Source organism: Tupaia chinensis, unplaced genomic scaffold (genome assembly GCF_000334495.1).
Source record: "Tupaia chinensis unplaced genomic scaffold, TupChi_1.0 Scaffold144482_1, whole genome shotgun sequence".
NCBI lineage: Eukaryota > Metazoa > Chordata > Mammalia > Scandentia > Tupaiidae > Tupaia > Tupaia belangeri.
In genome coordinates, this window is record NW_006204341.1 from 2,203,435 (window position 1) to 2,227,788 (window position 24,354).

The 24,354-nt window shown below is 34.8% G+C and overlaps 1 protein-coding gene and 1 pseudogene across 1 annotated transcript in view; both read right to left on the bottom strand.

The window, feature by feature from the left end:
- The window catches only part of LOC102478745 (solute carrier family 25 member 44 pseudogene), a 24,824-nt pseudogene extending 10,482 nt beyond the window's left edge, over nucleotides 1-14,342 (bottom strand).
- DIAPH2 (diaphanous related formin 2) overlaps nucleotides 1-24,354 on the bottom strand; it is a gene marked incomplete at its 5' end in the record, with an annotated part of 1,076,033 nt that overhangs the window by 685,341 nt on the left and 366,338 nt on the right.

The following is a 24,354-nucleotide window of genomic DNA, read 5'->3' on the forward strand; positions in this document are numbered from 1 at the left end:
ACTTCTGGATTAGCATAGTGTACTGTAATGGACGACAAAGTGTCTTGTCACACTGGTGACCATCAGTTCTGTGGTAAGATTCAAAGTTTATTTTTGGAAATCCTTTATGGAAATTTGTGAATCAATCACTTTTTCATGAAGCAAAGTACATTCCATGTTTTCTCTATAATAAAATAATTTTACCTGCTTGCATTCCACCATGTCTTTTGAGACAGAAAGGACATAATAGAGTTAGTTAGCATTTTTAAAATGTGCAACACCATGTATATGACTGTGGGAGCAGTTGTGATATGAGCATCATTTATTATCTGACTTTTGCTAGGAAAAATTCTTCTCTAGATCTCCTTTCCAATCCTTTCCAATCACAAGCAAATTTCTATACTTCTTTTCTGTTTCTTCATTTAAAGACCATCCCAGGGTTCTGCCCTTATACTCCTTTCTAGATAACTCTCCATTATTAACTCTGCATGTGTGCATTGGCCATATCAATACCCTGTCTTACTCTCTGAGGTATAATCAACTGTGATCATCACACATGAATTACTATGATATAAATAACACAACGCAAAAGCAGATTGCCTGCTTAACACACGAACACTAATACAACTTTGAATAAAAAGAATAAGACAACTATTATTTGTGCAAGTAGTAATAAGAGGATGGGCAGGTTATTTTGTACTGTGCCTATGGACCTACAAGAGAAAGAAACATAGTATTCTGAAATGCAATATGCTCATTATTATAAAACATCATCTAATATCTGATATTTTTCAGGAATGTTCTGGTCTAGATTACTCGTACAAAGTACTTTAAGGACAAGAACCAAAGTATCAAAAATAATATGAGAGTTAACATAGCTTGTGTTAAATAGAGAAAAGATAAATCCTCTTCTTCCTCTATGCACTTTTATCTTGGTTTTATCACTGACTTTTATCCAATCATCTTTTGACAGTTCTATTGAGGACTGATTACAGCCAACTAGTCAAAATAATACTCGTCAATAATCTTCCTCGTTTAATAGGTCAAAATGGATCCAACCTCTCTATACTCATTATGTTACTGATTCAGGTTAAAGAGTGGTCTAGCAGCATGCATATCAAGGACATTCTCCTAGATTTGTGAAACATATATCTATGAACCTTTTTTAAAAAAAGGAGTAATTTATTTAATTTCATTATTATCATTATCATTTTTTAAAATTTGACCAGAGAGAAAAGTAAGAAAGCAAGCCACCAGGTCCAGGACCCAAACTGCAGTCATCCATGTTGGAGTCCAGTTCTTAAATCACAACACCACCTACCAAACCCCATATATCTATAAACTTTTAATTACTACTGCAAACCTCAGGAATGATGAAAATTTAGGTAGGGGTTTTAAATTCCTTGACCACCAGGATACACATACAGTTTGTCCCTTGGTATCTGTGGGAGATTGGTTCCAGGACGAATTGGTTCCACAGACCAAAATGGTACCAAAATCAGTGATGCTCCCTTTTATGTAGCTATGTGAGGGTTATATGCAGTATTTGCATATAACTCATAGACTTTAAATCATATCTGGATTACATATAATACCTAACATAGTATAAATGCTATATAAATGTTATTCTACTGTTTCAGTTTCTATTTGTACTATTTTTATTGTTGTATTGTTATTTTTATTTTTTTTTTAATATTCTTGATGCATAGTTGGTTGAATCCACACATGCAGAACCCATGGATACAGAGGAATGACAGACTAACTCTCTCTTCCCTTTCTCTCTATATATGTACATATATGTGTACACAAATACACACACACACACTCCATGAGAAAGAGAAAGTAAGGGAGACAATTTGAAAAGATAATACAGACCAAGATTTTCATTACTTCATTCATGCATACTAGGCATTTTGGAGCATTATTTCAAGAAATGCTTATGAGGTGAAGCACAGGAAATGTACTTAAGGAATACTGGAGTTTATACTACCCCACTAGCTTAAAGACAGAGAAAACAAACTGCTGGTTATATATGTGTTTATATATATACAATAAGTTGGTTCTTCCAGTTATGCATTATGGAAATGGAGCTTTTATAATGTAATAACTTTCTATGAAAGCACTACATTGATTAAACGGAAAACCTTTTATGATATGCTACTGATGTGATGTTACTTTATCTCCAGTGAATAGTAGGAAAAATATAAGCTATGATTTATTGTAGAGCTTGATGAAAAGTTAAAGAGAAAACGATATTGAGGCAATTAACAAATTCATAAATTATAACATAATTTAAAAATATTAAAAAGGCCATGAAACAGAATACCTTGATTTCACACACCATTGACCCATCTATAATTTGTATCATCTTGGGCAAGTTATCTACCTTTTCTGTGCCTTATTTTCCTCATATATAAATAGGGACTAGTAATGGTAACCTCCAAGTAGTACTGAGAAGACAAAATAAATTAATGCATGTAAGATAATTATAATAGTACTTGGCATAGAACAAATGCTATGTAAATGTGAGCTATTCTTATCATTTCTTTCCCATCTTCCTTTTTTATTTTATCTATTTAAATTGTATTTTTTAATGTATAAGATTATAATGAACTCAGAGGTGAGGAGCTGTGCAAACTACAATTAAAGATGCTACATTCTGAAGTAGGGGGGTGTTAGGAGAGAAAATCTAAGAAAGAAAATATTGAGATACAGTCCAGACTCCAGTGGTATTGACAAAATAACAATGTCATACATAACTCTTCAGGATAATGGTCACCTTATTCCCAGTAACAAAAATATAATTAAGCATCCTTAGTGGAATTAGATTCCTGTTACCAAAGGAAAGGCAGAGTGGAGGAAGAAGAAAGAATACACCAGCACAGAGCAGGAAGCACTGCAGAAATACCCTGGGGGAGTATGAGGAGAAAAGGCCAGTAGAGCCAAGGGCAGTAGCTGCTTACTACATGGTCTGCCTGGGCTGTCTCAAAAACATATGATAAAAAAAAAAAAAAAAAAAAAAAAAAAAAAAACCATAGGATAATACTGTGCAAATTAGAAAAGGACAGTCTTTCTGACTGGGCATAAATTACTCTGTGGCTCTGTGGGTACACAGCTTGGCAAGTAGAGTCTACACCAAATCTCAGTCCTTAGTCAAACCCTCAAGCTGGGAGTGCTTGGGCAATGACAGACCAGAATGGAAGTCCTGGCCCACCCGTACTATGCCTCTAGAAAGAGCTTCTTTGCAAGACAGAGTGCAAGCACCAGGATCTTCCAAAAGGCCCTATAAATCTCCTTTTCTACTGCTCAGCTCTAGGATTAGCTTGCCCTTTTTCCTTTGTCTAAGTCATGAGAGGACTGCTAAGCAGACCAAAATCCACTGTAGTCTAAGGCATGTACAAAACACTGTGATTTTATGTAGAAATGTAAACAAGTTATATAAATTTAAAGATGAGTTTATATGTACAACTTAGCATAAGATGCTAAAATAATGTTGGTTATTCTTCTACATACATATGCATGACTATATATACATTTTAAGGTCCCTATTATGATACTGCTTCAAAAAGAAAACAAATTCAACTACTGAAATAGTATAATTCCTTTTATACTTTATTAATTCAAAATGTGAAGTGATAAACAAACATCAGAAATAGAAGGAAGGCCAGTTGACTAAAGGAGTTGATTTTAAACTTTCTCATATACTTCCCAGAGGCCTTCCACAATTATTTCTTTAGAGTTCACTAATCAAATAAACTAAGCTATCATAGATGCAGTTTAGCAAATCTCAACTGCAATATACTTTCCACATGCACTAGAATGCTATTTAAGAAGATCATCACACAGAGAAGCTACATTATCTTCTTGAATGCAATTCTCCAACACTTTCACCAATGATGTTATAATGGTACTAAAACACCTCCCTTTCAAACTGAAATGAAGTAAAATATGACAGTTGAATATACCTCAATGGCCCTAGATAAAGTTGGAAAAGTCACCCAACCCACTGAGAATTCAGAGTTGATGCTAAATTTACTATGAAATACAATGAAATAATCAACAATCACAGTTGATTTCTGAATTCTACTTATACTATAGAACTGTTATTACAGAAATATCTCCTTACATGTGGAGCACCAAGAAAAGAGTGAGTGGACCCCTGGGGATTTATCATAAAAAAATAACATAGCCACAATAAGAACACAGGTTGGAGGCCGGCAGGTGGCATGGTGGTTAAGGTGCTGAATTCCACAAGGCCCACTCTGTGGTTCGAGTATCAGACGTGGTGGCTTGAAAAATCATGCTAGGTGCATCTATATATGTGCTCAAAATTCCAAGTGGAAAATGGAGGAGAGGGACTGTGGTGTGGCCATCCATCCTAGGGGATGATTTCTCACTTTTCTTCTCTCTTTGTCTCTCTCTCTCTGGCAAGTACATCTGCCCTATGGCAAAAATTTAAAAAGAAATAAAAGGTAAGAAAAAGAACATAGGTTGAACATTCCTCATCTGAAAATCTTAAATGATGCAAAATGCTCCAATATCTCAAACTTGTTGAGTACCATCATGAAGCTACTACTGGAAAATTCTACATCTGACCTCAGTTGTAGTCAAAACACAGTGATACAAAAATATTATATAAAAGTACTTTTGGGCTATGTATACAAGGAGTATATGAAACATAAATAAATTTCTTGTTTAGACTTCAGTTCCATTTCCAAAATAGGGGGGAAAAAAATCCAAATTCTGAAATACCTTTGGTTCCAAGCATGTTGGATAAGGGATATTCAACCTGAACTTCAACACTTATCCAAAAATTTTTAAACACATATGTATAATTCATTTTGGCTCTTTCTCAATAATTAACAAATGCTTAATTTACTCTCAACTCCTACAATAAAATAATGTACAACCCTTTGAAGTTTCCTGGATAGAGATTATTTCTACCTGGAAAGAGTTAGAATGCAATGCTTTAATCCATTTGATAGAAGAGAGTTAGAATGCAATGCTTTAATCCAGTTGATAGAAGATCCAAAAGAAATGACCTACATATCTCTCTAAATGAGTTTCTCTCTAAATGAGCTTTTCAGCAAAATGGGTTTTTATCAGTATACTTTCAGTGCCCCTCAGATACACACACACATACAAAATAAATAAATAAATAAAAAAAAAAAATTTTTTTTTTTTTTTTTTTTAATTTTTTTTTTTTTTTTTTTTTTTTTTTTTTTTTTTAAGGTTTTTGCCATAAGGCCTGTGCTCTGGCCAGAGAAACAATGAGAGGGAAAGTGAGAAATCATCCACCAGGGGAATGACCAGCCACAATCCCTTCTAATCCCTTCTCTTCCATTCTCCTGGGATTTAGGCATATGCATACACATGCACTGGGTATGAATTTCAAGCTACCAGGTCCAGAACTTGGACTGTGGTCAGGCATGTGGGAGACCAGAGCCTTAACCACCAAGCCACCTGCTGGCCCCATAAAGATCTTCCTTAGATCACAGATGTAGCTGTAATGAGAATAACATTTTCTCAGTACTACAGTAAAATTGTGTAATTACAAATTACACAATTCATGCCTAGTACAGAGTATGACCTCAACGTAGAGTAAATCAAAAGAAACACTTAGAGGTTAAATATTAATTTGACCAAATGGTTAGACAGAGAGAAAAAAGTAAAGGTTGTCCTTTAAGTCAAATCTAAAGAGGCATAAAGGCCTAGAGTTGAAGCAAATGTTAACACTAGAGCAATTCAGTTTATTTCCATGTATGATCACTGAACTAATTCAAGCTATGCTGTACTTCCTCCCTTTGAAAATATTAGTATAGTACGTCAAAACATGGTTTATCTTGATTATCACACTATTTCAATCCTCTGTCCACTTTTTCTGTCATCACCATTTTCTTTGGCCTTTTATGATTCAGTGGCTACAAGAGAGCATTTACTAAGAAGTACTATATTTGAGTAAAGCTCCCAACTTATAAGAGATCTTAATTCCTTGTGGTTTTTATTTTATGCTTTTTATTTTTATATCCTATATCCAATCCATCAACAAGTCCTGTTGACTTCTGCTTCAGAAGATATATACTTTTTTTTTAAATTCCCCAATTCAAATGCTTTTAAAATTCTACTCTTTAACCATTACACTTAATTCCCCTACTTAAGTAATTCTTCATCATATTACTGTATTTTATCTTCTTTACAGCACTTAACAGTACCTGAAATTCATAGTAATTTAATCACATATTTATTATTATACCTATTCTCTTTGACTGTAAGTTCTAAAAGAGTCAAGATCATACCTGCCTTAATCACAACTATATCCCCCATGGCCTAGACTTGCATCTGCTACAGAGTAGATACTGAATGTGTGTGTGTGTGTGTATTTGTGAATATAAGAATGCTTAGAAAAACATATTTATGGATTACTATTAAGGGACCTATACTTTCTTGGAAAGATTATTTACTGTACACTAGGTTGTTGAGAAAGTCATGACGTAGTCTTCCATGTTTTTCTCTGCAAAAACGTGTCATTACTTTCCTGATGACCCAATACTTCTTGGAAATAAAATGTACATTTCTGAGGAACTAAAACCAGTTGCCTCAGACAAAAATTCAACTACTAATTCTATAAACCAAATGTCTAGTGATGTGGCAAGCACATTATACCCCCCAATAGACTTTATCACTATCTTAGCTTTCCTTCTACTGGTGACTGTTGTCTTCTCCACTCCCACTTCTAAACTTTAAAATACAGGCTGACCCCAAAGTTCAATGTATCTTTTTGATCATACTGAGTTTTAGGATGCAAAAACAGGACTAACATAAAAATAGACCAAGAATAAGAGAATAAGCAGAAGGTCTCTAGAAAACACTGTCCATTATATATAATGGTTCACTTAACACACAACAGTTTAGATATGTTTAAACAACAACAATAGTTTAGATCCTAAAAGATTCTTTAAGGGAGGAGGAAGAAATAGTTATCTTGATTCTAAGAATGCAAGCAAAGCCTAAAGTGCAGAAACACAGGGATGCTGGCACAGCAAAATAAGATAAATGAAATCTGTTTCCAGCACTGAGAATTTGGAGTTGCTCACTCTGTGGGTCACAGGCCTACTGGAGTAATAAACACTCTGAGAAAACTAGCTCTGTATGTATGACATATGGTAGAAATTCAATACATTATAAAATGAGCAAATAAGACAAGGAGGATAGTCTCAATGGCAGCTTGAAAGAATTGCAAGAAAAATGTGTTATTTAATTTCTTTAGTAAATTACTGTCTATATAGGCCATCATTATTTATTAACACTTATATACAGAATTATAGCTCCCAATTCCCAAGCTTCAATTGATCCAAGGTTTGTAAAGTAAAATACATTTGCCACTATGTTGATTATGCTGGTATCTGGGTCTGATGAGAAAAGGGACATGTGCATGTCTGCAGGAAACAGGCAGAAGGAAAGACTAATTTATAGTTTAGTTTCTTTGAATTTAGGCTGTTAGTCTGTGAGATTTGAAAAAATAATTTCATCTTTGATTAAAATTTAGTTTCAAAAGCATCTTTAACCACTGCTTAGTAATGGAGATTAACAATTAACATATCTTGGGAAAAGTATTGTCTACAAACAGCAAATTCTGTATGTCAATCAGTGTATTAATATATTAAGTCTGCTGAATGGATTATGTAACTCCTAGCTGGTGTCTTCATTAAAAGTTATCAAAACTATTGTATCAAATGAAAGTATCAAAACATTGTCTATTTTGACTGGCAAAGAGTTAATCTATTATTACACGTGTCCTAGTTGCCAACCTCTATATGGTCAGGAAAACAGGCAGCTTTAATTCCATGAGTTTCAGGGTACATGCCCTCAAGAATAACACATCTAGTCCTTAAGTCTTATATTTCTGTTATTCGAATATAAATAAGAAAGAATTTTCATTTCCTCTGAAATCAAATTGATAAATAATACAAATATAAAGGAAAGATTACTTAAGCACTGTGGCACTAAACTTATTCCAATTTCACGAAAACTTCAGAGAACTCAGGATTCTGTTAGATTATCTGGTAATAGGAAAAGTTATCAGGCATTTTTGCATAGAAAAACATAGAAAATATGTCGTGACATGTCAAATAACCCTATATACACCGAAAGTCTGTACTCTATAGCAGAAATTGAAAGACTGGAAGGTATAATAGCAGAGAGGGCAAGTGTAGATACTAGACACAGTAAAGGAGGGGGTGGGTAACAGGAAGTGGGAGAGAAGGGATCAGGGAAAAAACAAACAAAACATTTAAGAGAGAGAAAAATTAAAAGTTATCTGTGGATGATAATGTATATGGTAATATCTTTGACTAGACTAACATACATTGTATTCATGCTGGGAAAAACCATGTTGTACACTTTAAAGATGTACACTGAATGTAAATAAAATAAAATTTCAAGTGAAGTCTTATGAACACCAAATATTTTAGTGAGCCAGGGCTGATGGACAATAGAATGATTCTTATAAATAATCAGGTGCTTTTCCTATTGAAAATAAAATGTCATAGCATGATTTCAATTTAATGCCAAATTTGATTAAAATTGATATACAATTAAGCTTTCCACAAACATAAATGGTTTGTAATTTTTCAATACATTTTAAAGCAATCTGGTTGAAACAGTATAAAAGACATATTTTGGTAAGTTGGCATATTGATTCCTTTCAGTCAAGAAAACATGCTCTCATGCTTTTTTACAGTCACTGCTTAGCGTACATCTGGAAATGACCTTGGAACTCAAAGCCCCATGCTAGAAAAGACTATTTGGGAAGCATTAATATTTACATTACAGGCATGATAATGCAATTTAGGTACTTAGATTACAGCTTTTCTAGAAGTCACACAAACCGCCAGCCTCCAGGAAGGTTCAATAACATTACTGACAAAATCTAAACCTACATGGACCCTTTCTATATGTAAAGGTTGTTAGTAGGCAATAGTAATGAATATACATATAAAAAGCAAGACATAGCTCAGCATAGGTGGCGCTTCCTATTAAAACACTGTGCTTTGCTGACTAGAACCGCATGGGAGGCCTTGGTTCAACTCCTGGTCAAACATAAAGGCAAGATGCACTGGCGTGTACTTTTTGATTCTTTTTTAGAATTATTCAATTTTTAAAAAATTATCATTATTATTATTTTTAAATTTTCTACAGGGTACATGTACTCATGAGAGAGAGAGAGATGGGGAGAGGGAGAGGGAGGGAGGGAGGAAGAGAGAGAGAGAGAGAGAGAAATTGAGAAAGCAAGCTACTAATTTGGGGACTTGAACTGTAGTCAGCCATGTGGGAGTCCAGAGCCTTTACCATATCACCTGCTGGCCCCCTGGCATGTACCTTTAAACTCAGCAACCTGGGAGACAGAAGGATCTTAATACAGCAAGATCCTATCTTTAAAAAATAAAAAAGTAAAAAATTACAGGAAGACATAATAATATTGGTTTAAATTCCTATCTTTAACATAATACCAAAATAAACCTCTAAAACCTATATAGCAATTCCTTACAAAGGAATTCTGAAACACTTCCTAGAGAGTAGTTTTAATAGGGAATATCTGGTGAGAATACACAATTGGAGGGGTGAAAGCAAGAAAAAATGCTTCTGTTAGAGCTTTTCATGACCCTCGTTATTCTAAATGTCACCTTCAAAAGTTGATTCTAGAATAAGTATACTTAGATGCCAAGAATGAATGATACTGCCCAGACTCAGAAGCAACTCAGAGAAACTGAAATGTGGATAGTGTGGAAATTCTCCCACAGCCAGAGTTTATCACTCATCTAGACTAACTCTTCCCTGCTGTCATTCCCATCCTGGCTTCTGGATAACCCTCCACTTGCCTGGGCATATATCAGGTCAGTGGAATAGGGCTGCAGTCTGTATAATATCTACTCAAAAATACATAAATGGCACCTAGATTAGCAGTTACATAACTGACATCATGTGAATGAACTGGAGGCTGGCACTTTGTATAGTAATTAAGAGCATTAGGTTCTAACTCAGCTCTGTTCTCTATTATTACTCTTGTGACTTTTGGGCAAGTCACTTAAGCTCCCTATGACCCAATTGTCTCATCTATATAACTGGAGATAACAACATTCGCTTATAGGTTTTCTTTCATGAGGATTAATAAAATGAGTTCATATAAGCAAAATGTTCAGAAGAATGTCCAGTATATAACAAATACTTTATGAATCAACTCTTAATTATATTCATTCTCTTATTATATAAACAGTCAAATTTCCAGTTCATATGTACATTCCTGGTTGTAGACTACTCACTGGCTAAAGGGTATAAAGTGTCCTCAACAAGCAGCAAACGCAATGCTCACAGACCAAAGTGAATCTAGCAGAGCACATGAATTAATTCATTTTACATATATTTGTTGTAAATGTATGCACATTAATCCTGAGGTGCTAGACCCTGCCAAACAGTGTTACTGTTGCTATAAGAGACAAATAATAGAGATGGGGAGCTAACACTGCAAAAAGCGAGTCTTGCGACTTAACGCCCAAAAGAGCACAAGGCATTGTAATTCTTATAACCATGAAAGAATTCAATAGCAGGGACAGGATCTTCTATAATGTATGGTCCAGAAGAAATTTATGACATAAGAATGAACCTATATTATAGCAAGTTTCCCAAAGGCCTTAGAGCCCATTATATTTTCCTCTGGTAACAAAAGGTTCAGATTATCTTTGGAAAAAAAAATCTAAACAATCCCTAAAGATGTGGACACACAATGACTGATATCACTGCTTCTTTTGCTTCTTACTCCTACTCTAGAAGTACATGAATAGGCCTAAGCTAAAAATACCAAAATACAAGGAAAAAACTACTGTAAAAACATTTAATTGTCTTTATCTTCCACATATACCTCCGAAGTTCTGTATATTTTTTCTCCTCCATTAAAAGAGACAACCCAGAACAGCAACATATACCATATAAATACTAAATTATAAAAGATACTACTCATTTAAAGACACAAAATTTATAAAAATCAGAACAAACTCTTAAGACTACTATGTGATTAGATTTTAATAGTTTCCTAGTAAATATTATACAATATACAAACACTGAAATATTATGCAATATACAAACACTGAAGCACAAATATATTCTGCCCACCAATGAAATTAGTAAGAGTATGTTTGAAGATTTATTAAAATTTAAATAGCTGATAATAATAAATAATTGCCTTGAGAACAGTAGATGGCATAACAGTTATGCCATTGGACTCCCACATATTTGACCGTGGTTTGAGTCCTATACATGGTGGCTTAAAACTCATACTGGGTGTTGGGACCAGCAGTTAGCATAATGGCTATGTCACTGGACTCCCATGTAGTCGACCATGGTTCAAGTCCTGGACCTGGTGGCTTAAACTCACTCCAGGCACATGTGCGTGCGTGCCCAGAATCCCAAGAGGAGAATGGAGGAGAAGGGATTGCGGCATGGCCATCCCCCCTGGGGGGTGATTTCTCACTTTCTGTCTCTCTGCCTCTCTCTGTCTTTCCAGCGAGCACATGTACCCTATAGCAAAAGCCTCTCAAAAACAAAAACAAAAAACAAAACCAAAAAACTCATGCTGGGCGTGTGAGCATCCATGCCCAAAATTCTGAGAGGAGGAGGATGAAGGAGAAGGGATTGCAGTATGATTATCCCCCCTGGAGGGATAATTTCTCACTTTCTGTATTTCTCTGTCTCTCCAGTGAGTGCATGTGCCCTACACCAAAAATCTCTTTTAAAAAATTATAATAATTTCTTTGATGTCTCCAAGGGTACCTAGAAATGGAGACTATCACTGAGATAAAGTGAAAACGATACCATATTAGTATAATGCTGAAAAGGCTTTGTACAAGTACCACTTTTTGCAATAAACCTTAGTTAAAATATGTTTATATCTGAAAATAACAAAATTAAGTTGTCAATTTGCCTTTAAAAAACACAAAAAACAAGGTTTTGATATTTTGATCTTCCTTCCTCAGCCTCCTAGCTGGATCTACAGGCACTTACCACTACACTGGCCTTTAGGTTAGGCTGAGAATCAAACCCAGGCATCTCATATGTGGTCCCAGCCTGTAGAGCACAGCATCTAAGCATTGTACATCACGGTGGCTGTGTCAGATTGCCTTCCTTTTCAAAAATACGATCTATTTATATTCTTATACTCTTATCTGTGAAGGTATTAAATTTTAAATGCACATATGAGTTGTTCAATATTAAATAATGTAAGAGATTATTCTCAGGTACAGCTATTGGAGAAAGCAAACACTATCAAGTCCATACCCTATAGAACAAGCTGCTTAAAATAACTGACAATTTCAGTTCTTTGTCATCATATGTTTCTACCTATGGCCAGTTATTTAAAATGGCAGTACACCATGCTGATAACACGAAGGTCCTGAATTCAATTCCGACTGGGTCAGTCACCTTTGTTTTACACCATGAGCACAAACAACCCTAGCCTCTTCTCATCATAAATATCACTGGTCACAGAAAGCATTAGGCAAAAATAGATGAAATGATCAGTTTAACAAAATCATTACTACTAGAAATCAAAACAGCATTATGCTCTAATAATTACAATGCATAGCATGATCATTACTTAAGAATGGTGGACAATATTAGCAGACCAAATGGTTTAAAGCACTACCCCAAATCCGACTGCTTTCATAGGCTAGCTGTAAGTGAACCCCAAAAAGAATATGGCTGATTGCAAGCCTTCACAGGGAAGGATAGTCAAAATGATTAGGCCTAACGATAATGGTGCAGTACTCTGCAATACTGCAGGCTATATGGAAGATCGGGGTTCAACTTCCAGATTGACCTGCACCTGCTGGAAGTGTGTATGTGTGCCTGTGATGATTCTGGCTGGCTAGGTGGCTAGGAGATCTGGGGAGAAAATTGTGGCAAGAGATCCTTTTGGGAATACCCCCTCTCCATCTCCCTTCCCACATGAAATAAATAAATGGATAAACTTCAGGAAAACAAAACAAAACAAAAGGCTAGAGTTGTGTCCCAAAACCCTGTCTCAAATCTTTAAAAATTTCCTATGATTCTTTGTATGTATTCAGTTTATGCCTTGAAATGGATTAAGAAATTGCATAATGTGAAGTCATATTATTATTAATAAAATTATTATCTCTAACCTACAACACAAAGATTTTAAACCATATTCTGATATATCATGGATTTATATATTAACATTTGGTAATACAATAAATTATTAAAATTGTTAAACTGTCAGCACTGAGAAAACAAAAGATTGTGAAATAGAATCAAAATGCCAATAATTAATAGAAATGTGATCTGATACTGTAAGAGCCAATATTAAGTAAAACCCAGGAGAGTAGAGATAGCATCTTTATTATCGCTGTTAATGGAACAAAAGGTACCTCATCACACCAGCTTCTCTTTTCAAATAATATTACAAATATCCTAATAGCATCACATGTCACAGAATAGTTACTTTTGTTGCCTTCTATTAAAAGCAATTACATGCTACGAAACAACACATTTCTTACACATCGCCAGGAGCATGTTATCAGTCTATTCTTATCACATAAAGCCAGACACAGTCAATTCTCAGTAAAGCCATTCTAAGGGAGGAAATATTGATAATTTGTGATAGCTGTATTTGCTATTTTAATGCATCACATATTTTGCTTAGGCTCCTATAAAATTAATTTAAATTAAAAATTATGATCCTTAAACCAGCCTCAACAAATGACAGAATGTGAGGAAATGGAGCCAAGAGAAAGGGAGAAATCAAGCTAGTGTTAATATCTGACCATGAATAAACCAAAGGCATATCACACATACATGGAGAACTGAACCAAGGGTGGCCAGTAACTTCATTATATTTTCACTTTCCAAATGGGGATTATATTGACAGGCCTGATTCAAAACACTGTAAGCCATTTAGTGGGCAAATCAATTCATATAGTTCTGTCTCTGTATGTGCACATTTTTACTGGGTCCAATGAATACAAATGCATTAATACCCTACATAAGCTAGATAGGATTGGGTAAGCAAGAATAAGATACTTCAAAGGGCAAGAATTAACAAATAAATAACCTATGCTTGTTCTGTGGGACAGCTAAGGGGATCCTGAACTGAGATTTTTGATAATGGAGCTTTCAGAGGCACAGTTACAGTACAGAATGATGCAGCAGTGTTTACAAGCACGCTGTGGATTCAGGCTTGTGCTAATACATCCTATTTCCATGCCTTTGATCATGTCATAAGCATAACAAAGTAAGTGAAGTATGCAGGCTTTGGAATCTGCTTGAGCTTTGATCTCCTGCTCTACTTTGCTCATCTGAAAAATGGCTACATTAATAATACCAACAGTATAAGGAACATAACAAAATTAAATGAAATAATCCATGTAAAGCACTTCACGAAGTACCTGGCATACGGTATGTGTACAACACATATTAATACATAATTGCTCAAATGGCTGATTCTGCTATACATTTGTGACATATACTTATCTTTATTCTAATAAACACTTCTGATAATTATTCTATTTTATTGATTATTAATGTATTTTATAGTTGTTTAAATGGAGATGATAGAACTTGAATGTTTCCTTACAGTCACAACAAATCAGGAAATAGACATTTACTTTGATACACCGAAATTCTTTTAAATTTTGGGATAATGCATTAAATGGATATAGGAAACTAATATTAACTATAACAATAAAATAAAAAGCTAAAAATCTTTTCAGTGTGATAGTTACACACATAAAAAAATGTTAATCTGTTTTCAAGTGCAACTGTATTTTAAGAAGCATACATTAAAATAGAATAGATATTTTCAAGTTATAAGTTTGGGTATTTGGGGTCATCTCCTGTACATTATCTGGAAAGTACCTTTAACTCAGTTGTAACACCTACCTTACAAAATGTGAAACATTATTTTAAAGTAATTATATTAATGATAAAAATAATACCAATAAGCATGGTTTAAAATTAGAAAAAAAAAACTAATACCTATATATTAATGAACAATATAACAAAAAGAATGAGTTAAATTTGCTGTCACCAATAAAGACCAATAGGAGCCAGCAGGTGGCGCGGTGGTTAAGAACGCTGGACTCTCACATGTCAGACCTGGCAGCTTGCTTTCACACTTTCCCTCTCTTTCTCTCCCTTGCTCTGCCCCTTTCTGGTCAAATTAAAATAAGTAACTAAACAAATAAATAAATTTAAGTAATATAATTCTTTAAAAAAATAAAGACAAATAGATTAATTACTTATATGTAATGCCTCAGAAAAGCTACCAGATTTTAAATTCTATAAATTAAATTAATTATATTTCTTAAATAAGAGAATTCTCTAATTCTTCTTTTTTTATTTTTTTTTTCCCATAGGGCACATGCACTCGCTGGGCAGAGACAGAGACAGTGAGAAGGATAGTGAGAAATTACCTCCTTCGGGGGAGTGTGGGAAATGGCCACACCACAATGCCTTTTCCTCTTGGGATTGTGGACAGGCATGTGTAAGCACTTGGCATGATTTTCAAGCCACCAGGTCTGGTACATGAACTACCACATGAGAGTTCAGCACTTGAACCACCATGCCACCTGCTGGCACTTTGTATTTTTTTTTTTCCTTACAACATGCAAGATATAGCCTGAAAGTATATTTTTTAAGAGAGATTTTTGCTACAGGGTGCGTGCACTCACTGGAGAGACAGAGAGAGACAGAGAAACAGAAAGTGAGAAATCACGCCTGGGGGGCACGGATGTCCATGCCTCAATCCCATTTCCTCCACTCTGCTCTTTGGATCTTGGGCACGCACGCACATGCACCTAGCATGAGTTTTCAGCTACCGGTTCCAGCACTCAAACCATGGTCAACCATGTGGGAGTTCAGTGACATAACCATTATGCAATCTGCTGGTCCCCAGAAGTGTTTTATTTGTCATTAATATGTAGTAGAAGCAATCACATACCTTTGTGGTATTACAATAGTGTTAAAGTATCCATTGGATTTCAATGTAAATAATTTTTTATTTGCAAATATAAAACTAATTTAGCTAGAATGATAATTCAAAGTATGAAGGAAAATCTATGTGATTTGCAAATACTATCAATACAATGCTCATTATTCTACATAACTGACATAATGTTTATCAGTAAAAATCACAGAAATGAGGATCGGTAGTATTACTAACTCCCAGGTACAAAGTGTCACTTCAGGGACCATCAGGTGGCATGGTTAAGGAGCTGGACTACCACATAGCTGACTGTGGTTCAAGTCCCGGGCACAATGGCTTGAAAATCATGGTGGGTACCTGTGCAAGACTGTCAAAATTTTCAGGAGTATGGAAAATGGATTGTTGCATGGCCACCTCCACTGGGGGGTAATTTCTCATTTTCCCTTTCACTATCTCTTTCTCCAAGGAATGCAAATGCACTATGCGCAAAAAAAAAAGTGTCATATTAAAATAACACAAGTTAACTTCAAAAGAGACAAAGTGAAAAACTGTATTTCATTATTTCACACACTCCAGATATATTAATACATCATTACCAAATGCCTGACATGTAGATTGCATTCCTTCATTCATGACTAGAAACAGACCTCAAGTCATAGCAATGTTTTACCACTGACAGATTCCATGCAGGAAATGCCAAAAAAAAAAAACTAGTCATAAAAAGAATAACCTTATTCCCTTTAGTGGATAACATACACCTTCCTAGCTTTGGTTTGAGCTCTGAAGAACTGTCTTCAGTGACAGGATAATAGGATTACATATCACATAAGATAATACAATATATGTGGAACTAAATCATTAACTGAATGAAAAGAGGATCAGTTAACAGAGCAACAAAATGCACAAATTACTGAGAGTATAAGAGTCAATAAAAATCATTGTTATAAAAAAATGAAAAAGTCATTGATACAGCATAGGGAAGTGCTTAAGAACAAACATAGGATCAAGTATAGTTTTCCTACTTGCTAGTTACGAAACCAAGACACACTGCTTAATTTCCCATTGTCTCAGTATTTTTTAAAACCTGTAAAACAGTAACAACAATATCTAGGGTTGGCATGAGGACTAAATAAGATACAGATTTAAAATAGTTACCATATCTCTTGGGACAGAATAAATGCTTAATAAATATACTACTGGAACCAGGAGATGGAGTAATGGTTAAGTCACTAGACTCCCATGTAGTCAACCATAGTTCAAGTCCCAGAACCAGTAGTTTAAAACTCACACTGGGTCCGTGTGGAAATGTGCCCAAAATCCTGAGAATGGAGGAGAAGGTATTGCAGCATGGCCATACCCTTGGGGGGTGATTTCTAGCTTTCTATTTCTCTCTGTCTCTCTAGCAAACGCCACATGCCCTACAGCAAAATCAAAAACAAACAAACAAAAAAAACCTCTCAATAAAGAAATAAATAAGTTATTATTATATGATTGCTATTGTCATTAGTAGTTACAGTGATGCTAATAGTAGTACGATCACCACACCATTGCCAATAGGCAAAAACACAGCTATTTTGATATCTACTTCTTTCATAAGTAACTGTCTATGTCAGCTTCTATCACTAAGTAGTTATTTATAATTAAACAATGGCATGTGTCTCTTACTCAAAAATTCCCTACTCCCTCTTTTATGTAAAGGAGGTGATTGGTTGGTACTAGAAAATGCCAACTGGAAATAAATGTATGTGTCATCATAAGTTCAAACACTTAATATGTTAATAATAAAAACAAATTTTGGTGGGGCCAGCAGGAGCACAGTGGTTAAGGAACTGGGTTACCACATGGCCTACCACAGTACAAGTTCTGGACCTGGTGGCTTAAAAAACATGCTGGGCATGTGTGCATGTGTGACTAAAATCTAGAGAGGAGAAGGGAGGAAAAGGGGTTGCAGGGGTTGCAGCATGTTCATCGCCCTGTGGGAAGTTTCTCACTTTTCCTCTCTCTGTCTCTCTCCTTTCTAGTGAGGTCATGTGCTCTCTCTCTCTCTCACACACACACACAAGTTTTAGTAAGGTAATAGACAAAATAATAAAGTTTATATAGAGAAATGAAAATAATTCTGATATAACAAAAATGATAAAATTATGTATAAGTATTGCAAAATACTGAATGTTTGTGTCTCCCTGAAATCCATACATGGAAACTAAATTCCCAAGGTGATATTATTAGGAGGTAGAGCCTTGGCAGGTGATTAGGTCACAAGGGCAGTGTCCTTGTAATTGCGATTAGTGTCCTGACAAAGGAGGCCCTGGGAGCTAACTCACCCCTTTCACTATGTGAGGACACAGCAAAAAGGCACCCACTATGAACCAGAAAATGGGCACTCACCAGACACCCAATTTGTTGATGCTTTGATTTTAGACTTCTCAGCCTTCAGAACTATAAGAAATACATTTCTTTTGTTTATAAGATACTTGGTTTACAGTGTTTTGTTATTGCAGCCCAAACAGACAAAGACAGATAAGTAGAGTTTTTGTTTTGCTGACTAGAAAAATTAAGACTTCTTGGTTTGTTTCTTCATGTATTAAGACTTATACTACAGAAGCACGCATGTCATGTCATTAAGATAAATTATTTGTTAGGACACTAGATCTCAACGAACACTTCAGCACCATTTTATAAGGGGTGTGTACTGTATGACTGGTATCTTTTTACTTTCAAGTCATATCCAAGAATTTCTATATTATGAAGAAAGTGATGAATTACATTTTGCCATTCTTTTGTCTTTTCATTACTTCACTAAACACACAGGACTATAATGAGCAACCAAGCAAGGGTGGGTATCTTCCGACGTAGCCAACAGATTCTAAGAAATACAATTTAAAATATGATCCTAGAGGAAAAGCACATTTACATACATACATCTTCAAACTCAGTTCCACCATAATTTTGAAGCTATTCCTAATATTTCAAACAATGCAAAATGAGATTTATATGCATTTGAAATATTTATTAATACTTCAATTTCTCTGTTATTATTAAAGCTAAATTGCACCATAGAAATATATTATAGAAGAAGCCAAATTTTATTAGCTTCTCATGTTTATTTCTTATAATTTCCTCCAAGCAACATTAAAACCAAAGAAATTGCTTTCAACTTCCACACACACTCTTTGTTCTTTCTGAAGCCTCTAGAGAACCCTAGAAATTCTAATTCGAATTAGCAGTTATAAGCTACATATTTTATTATTATTTTGAATTTAGTTAATATTAACCATCATTACTTTAATTCTTATATAATTTCACTATTATCTATAATTACTATAGATTTTCTTAAGGAAATGGTACTATCATTATGTTCTTGATCATTTTATGGCCCCTAAATATCATAAAACTGAATAATAAACTAAACTAGAGGGCATATACAAATTCCAACAATTACATACATGATACATATCCAAAAGTATTAACAGTGTCTTTTCCAGCTGCTTCTAATAAACAATAATAAAATAATATGTACATACGTATACAAATAAACATATTGCATTAATCCACAGAGCATTTTGAAATACTTTTTGTCATATGGCATCATAATGGCTTACAAAGAGAACATAAATGTCACTAGCATGAGAAGACAGTATTTGAGAACTAGAAGAGACATTAAATATGAAGATTAAGAAATTGTACTGGTCAGAGATCATTATATCTTACCAGAACTGCTGGTATTTATTCACAATCATTGTCTATCTGTAAATTTTTGTCTTCTGTCTACCAAAATACTACTTGAGGGTTAATCACCAAATTACTGGGCCCCTAGCATTTAAAGAACTGCTACTGAAAGTAGTTAAAATAATTAAGAAATTCTGTAGATCAATAAAATATGTGTGTGTGGGGGGGGAGAAATGAAACTGAAATTCTTCAGTATTATGTTCTCCTTATCACCTTCGCCCCAACTTTCCTCACTCCACAATTCCACCATCCTACTGTTAAAACAGATCAACAGGAGGCCATTGGCCTTAGGCTATCTCTGAACTTTGAGTTCTAAATTTCAAGAAATCTTTGAAAAGTTCATGGAAACGACTATGCATAGATTTCAAAAATTTTAGCACCAAAATAAATTTGTACTTTGATTCCATTTTCCACAAACTTTTTGAAGTCCTCTCATTGCAAACTAAAACCTAACTAAGGCATATATTTTGTGCCAAGCACAAACAGACAAACTTCTTCAGCAAATCACAGGCATCCAATCAATCAGAGCATTTCCATATAGAGTAATACCATATGGAACCATGTTCAAAAAAGGGAAATACCAAGCCATAGCCAATCAGATGGTTTCTCTATTTGGCATTCATGTTCATCCTATAATACCTGGCTGCTCACACTGCTGGATGGAGCTCTCTGAACCTCTTCTGATTTTGAGTGATGTCTGATTCATGAATTCTTTCCTTAAATAAACTGCTAAATTTAATTTGCCTGAAGTTTTTCTTCAAAGTTAATACTTTGCTAATGGTATTATTTGCCTAAAATGTAATATTTCTTTTTTCTCTCTTATAATCCAACTTAGATCTCAAGGCCCAATTCAAATTAGTACCACATCTGGGATCTCTACAGACCCGATTCACAACTAACAATTTCTACTTTATATTCCCATAGGTTTAAAAAAGTATCTATTCTAGTATTTATTAAAATTTGACTAAAAGTAATGTATGTTTTCCTGCCTCCATCATTGGATTATGAGTTCCTTGATACATGGACAACACTTTATCAATTTCTCTCCCTTCCATTTTGTATAATGGCTTACACATAGTAGGTGCTGTATAAACTTAAGCTATTAGTACATGAAATGAAAGATTCATTCTCTCCTAAAACAGAAATAATCTGTTTTATAATAGAACATTAAAGGGACCAGCAGTTGGCATAATGGCTATGTTACTGGGCTACCATGTAGTCAACCATGGTTTGAGTCCCGGACCCAGTAGCTTAAAACTCACGCTGGGTGCGGGTACGTGAGTGCCCAGGATCCTGAGAGGAGAATGGAAGAGAAGGGATTGCGGTGTGGCCATACTCCCTGGGGGGCGATTTCTCATTTTCTGTCTGTCTTTTTCGTGAGTGCATGCACCCTATAGCAAAAACCTCTCAAAAATAAAAAAAGAACATTAAAAATAATTTCCTTACAGCCGGCAGGTAGCATGGTGCTTAAGGTGCTGGACTCCTACATGACCAACTGCAGTTTGAGTCCTGGACCTGGTGGCGTGGTTTCTCACTTCCCCTGTCTGTCTGTCTCTATCTCTCTCACTAAAAATAATAATAATAATAATAATAAAAGATATCTTGCATAAAAGGAATAAAACTAAATAAATAATTCTAAAAAACAAGAAAAGAAAATAATTTTCTCTGGGCCAGTCAGTGGTATGGCAGTAAAGGCAGATGGATCCCATGTGGTCAACTTTACATCTCCAGTTCCATACTCGGTATCTCAAAAAACATGTTGGGTATATGTGCATGCATGTCCAACATTCCAAAAGGAGGAAGAAATAGGGAAGAAGGGATTGCAGTATAACCATCCCCCATGAGGGATGTTTTCTTACTTTCTCTCTCTCTCACTCTCTCTCTCTTGAGTTCATATGCCCTCTGACAGATTAAAAAATAACAACAATTTTCTCAAAAACTCTAAGAATTAGTAATTAAAATGCAAAGTATAGACTGACGGTACTTTCACATATTAAATATTGATACATTTAAATATTGGGTTGTCAGGAAAGTCAGACACACTTTTGCACAGAAAAACCAGAAAAATATTTCATGACTTTCCCAACAATCTAATATTATAGACAGAGAATTTGTATATTTTAAAGCTTCTTTCTATTTGGGAATCTTAAACTATATAAAACTCTTAAACATCTTCTTGAAAACAAAGACTAGTAACATTTGATAATGCATTTAGTATAAACAGAGACATGAGTTTTCCAATGCCTCTGCAGTAAGGGAAAATTCTCAAAGGTTTTGGGACACTGGACCTAAGAGCATTGGAAATAGATCTTAAAAATAGGTGCATTGCTCCTTCTGGAGTGCGGATGAGTAGAGCTGCAATGAGTAGCAAGATGGGAAAGAAAGTGCTACCCTAGAGCTAGGAAAACCAGGACAGTGCCTTTTAACTTCCCTGGAGCCAGAGCCTCCAGTGGATTTCTTTCTAATCCTGCCACCTATTGACCAAATTGTGAATCAAGGCACTGCTGGTGACTAGAAACTTCTATTACAGGAAGATCAATCAATAGGTATTGAGGGCTTTTTTTAATTTTTTTTTTTATTTTTTTAAGACAGCTTTATATCATTAAAATTTGTTTTGGCTATGCTATGCATGTCTGCAATATGCTATCATGTTTAATTGATCCCTTAAATGTTCCTTCAGAAATAAATCATAGTGACAGTAATGGCACTGAAAGGTACCCCTGTCCTGATTTGTACTTAAATATTCAAAATTAGGAAAGCAGAAGTAGTGTCATATAGAAGATCAAAGTTAGGAGAAATGGAAATGCAGCATTCTCAGCAGTGAGTACATGACAGCCTGTATATGATTTTTGTTTGGTTTTACTTTGGCTTGATTAGGTTTTGGCAGCTGCAGTAAAGAACTGCTTCTATTATGTAACTGATTATAGCTCTACCAAGTGCTGCACAGAAGAGCCAGAAATTATCTTGCTGAATTAACAGTTGTATTAAGTGTCAATAACTAAAACAGAACAAAACACACACACACACTCGCCTTACAACTTAAGGTTAAAGGAAAAGGAAATTCATATTTAAGTGCCTGTGAGATACCAAGCACTGCACTGAATGCTTTCAATATATAACCTTATTTAATTCTTACAACACTACTACTTGAACATTAGTCTATTCATTCTACGGATGAGAAGATTCAGTCTCCAAGGTTACAAGCATCATAGCTGGAATGCAACTCTATGTAACTCTATCTCCTCTGGCTTTTCCTCCTATACTTACACTGCCTTTAGAAATTCACTGATGGGTTTTACACTTACCTCTCTGTCTCTAACTTTAGTTTCCTTATTTCTAAAATAAAGAATCAGTGCTTAATCACTTCTGAAGTCCATACTAACTCTAACATTTTATGAAATCTATGATTTTTGTAGGACAATACAAATAAATCAATACATAAAAGAGCAACTGCTCAATAAAAAATGTGCCAAGAACTAGAGGGGGAAATTCACACAAAATGAATTAAAATCACCTAGGAATAGAAGAAAATGCTGTTTAAACTCACTCTTAAGAATAAAAATTTTAACACTAAGGATTTACCATTTTTACCTGTAAGATACAGAAAGGTTATAGGAAAACAGATATTCATATACATTCTCGGTGACACTGAACTGACACAAACTCATTAGAAAGAAATTTTACAACATCTTTCAAAATTCTAAATTTACACAGGACTATATTCAGGAGTTTTGATTAGAATTTATCCTACAGATAGCATCACATATGTGCACAAAGGAATATTTAGAAACATATTTGCCACAGCATTTCGTGACATAGTGAAAGACTAGAACTAATCGAAGTATCTATCAATAAAGAACTGGTTAAATGAATTAGATAAGCCTATGCCACAGAATTCTATGTAATATGTAAAAATAAAACGGTCACGGTACCACAGACAGTGGGGCACTGTTTGGCAATGATAAAGCCACATGAGGTACCTGGGATCAGATCCCAAGTGGATCTGAACATGCCAAGTAATGCCCATGTATGCCTATGATCCTGGCTGGCTAGGAGGCTTCTGGGGAAGATCACAGCATGGCAAGAACCTTTCAGGGATCTGTGTTTGTGTGTGTTTGTGTGTGTGTGTGTGTGTGTGTGTATGTATGTGTGTTTCAATTTTTCATGAAAGAAAAAACAGGAAGAAAAGGAAGGAAGGAAGGAAGGAAGGAAGGAAGGAAGGAAGGAAGGAAGGGAGGGAGGAAGGAATTTTTAAAAAAACACAGTAGATAAACAAAAGCTCCTATAGAATAATCTCTAAGTGTATTTTGTGAAATCAATAAAAAATAAAAATAAAAAATGATAAATATACATGCTTCGAGAGGCATAGAACATTTCCAGGAAAGCAACACAAGAAATTAGTTAAGAAAGATTTTATCTGTGGAGAAAGCTGTAAGTCTGGGTATAGTTTTTTTTCATTTTTCTCTGTATGAATAGTATGCTATAGGCAGTTTTGTCCATTTTAAAAGTAACGTAAATAAATAGTAATTTCTGGGGTCAGTGAAGAACCTTTTAAATGTGAGATTTACTATACCACATAAGAAAAAAGAAAATAAAAAGGAGTCCTAATGGCAGGACTTTTTAAAAATGTGAAAATTCTTCAGAATACTCTAATT